General features: G+C 38.2%; 1 pseudogene; it reads left to right on the forward strand.

Annotated features, from left to right (window-relative positions):
• Positions 1 to 1,854, forward strand: part of LOC107731600 (1-phosphatidylinositol 4,5-bisphosphate phosphodiesterase beta-1-like) — a 111,207-nt pseudogene that overhangs the window by 95,032 nt on the left and 14,321 nt on the right.

Below are 1,854 nucleotides of genomic sequence, written 5' to 3' on the forward strand. Positions count from 1 at the left end.
AAGATGGAAGAATGCTGTTTTTGTAACATGGGAAATATGATTTTCAAAAGACAAGTTGCTATCTAATATAACACCCAGATTTTTGACTGTAGAGGAAGTAACCGTACATCCGTCTAGTTGCAAATTGTAATACAAGAGATTGTGTACTGTTTTTTGGTCCAATAAGTAATATCTCTGTCTTCGAATTTAATAGAAGAAAATTATTCAGGTCATCCAATCTTTTACATTTTTAACACACTTTGTTAGTTTAGATAATTTAGAAGTTTCATCTGGTCTTGTTGAGATAAAATTTTAGACATAAAAGGAAGATTTGAGATGGGTCTGTAATTTGCCAGTTCACTAGGATCTAGTTGTGGTTTCTTAATAAGAGGCTTAATAACCGTCCATCAGCTGCTGATTGGATTTTGAGAAGTCGGCCAATCAGATTGCGTTTTCTGTCTCCTTAGCGTGTGCTGTACATCAGCGGTGTGAGATGTTCGCTTACATACATGTTGGCTTTCTTTTGCGGTGTAGCTTGTTGAGAAGTTGACGGCTGTGGCAGAAGAGTGTCAGAATAACCAGCTGAAGAAACTGAAGGATCTGTGTGAGAAGTAAGAGATATTAAAGTGATCGTTCAGCCACAAATCATCATTTACTCTCCGCATGTCCTTCAAACCTGTGGGACTTTCTTTTGAAAAATGTCTTTGTCCATTTAATCAAAGTCGTTGTGTTGTTTGGACACCACTGTCCCTCAAAATATCTCATGGTTTCCTTTTTTCAGAGAAAACAAAGACTTGAAGAAAAGGATGGACAAGAGACGACAGGAGAAGTTTCAAGAAGCCCGAACGCTGGAGAAGACTCTGACTGAGGAGTGAGTGATTTTAACTCTTTGTGAGGATCTTCAGATCACGTGTTCACGGATCAACAGTCAGAGTTTAGGGACTGAGCATCATTCTCAGCAGCCCATCGTCTTACAGCTGCTTGATGAGCGGAGGTTGGGTTTGGAGTGGACTGTTTGTTGAACAGCAAAAAAGCTGATGATGATCCAAACACACGATCATCTTTGGTGCTACGACTGCTAGTGGCCAGTCTGATAAAGATTATGCTTGAAGCTAAAATCATCCTGTTTTGTAGGAAAAAGATGGAGATGAACAGATCACACGTGAACGAGGTGGTGCAGTCCATCAAACGGGTGAGTGGAGACTGGTTACCATGGACTAGTTAACCCCTGCTGGTAACTGCTTTAATCACAGTCTGTGTCTTTCTCATTTGACCGACAATCAAAAGTAGTTGTATATTCTGACAAAATGAAAGAATGCTTCACCTCTAATTTTGAAGTGGACTCGTATTTTTCCATTAGCCGCCCTCAACTCTTCTGATCAGGTCGTGTACAGAAGAGAAAAAACAGCCTAAATGCAAATAATATAATGCAACCTATATCATATAATCATGCAAAATAGACTTCAGTTAATAGAGAGCAACATTTAAAAGGGAAAAGAAAGCATGGTTTGTCCTGAACTCTGTGTTTTGTGCTGTGAATTACTGGCTGCCAGGATGGAGATTATTTTAGTTCATTTAGTTCATGTATATTGCGCTGTGGCTGATGCTGCAGTTACATTGTTACACCTGCAGGTGCCGACAAATGACCGTCTTTATTTTTATTTTATTTTTTTATTTTTTTCTCCTTTATTAGGATTAGCAACAAGTATACAAAAATATACAACCCTAGTAACAACAAAATCACAAAACAAAATGAAATAAAAAAAGCAAACATACAGGGCCAGGGGTAATATAAATTACATTATATAAAGTAAAGGTGCCTCAAAAGGCACTTTTTAACAACCAGGCAAAAGGTCACAGAGCATTCAGTCAACT

This window comes from Sinocyclocheilus rhinocerous, unplaced genomic scaffold, assembly GCF_001515625.1.
Source record: "Sinocyclocheilus rhinocerous isolate Xijiao unplaced genomic scaffold, SAMN03320098_v1.1 scaffold5236, whole genome shotgun sequence".
Classification (NCBI taxonomy): domain Eukaryota; kingdom Metazoa; phylum Chordata; class Actinopteri; order Cypriniformes; family Cyprinidae; genus Sinocyclocheilus; species Sinocyclocheilus rhinocerous.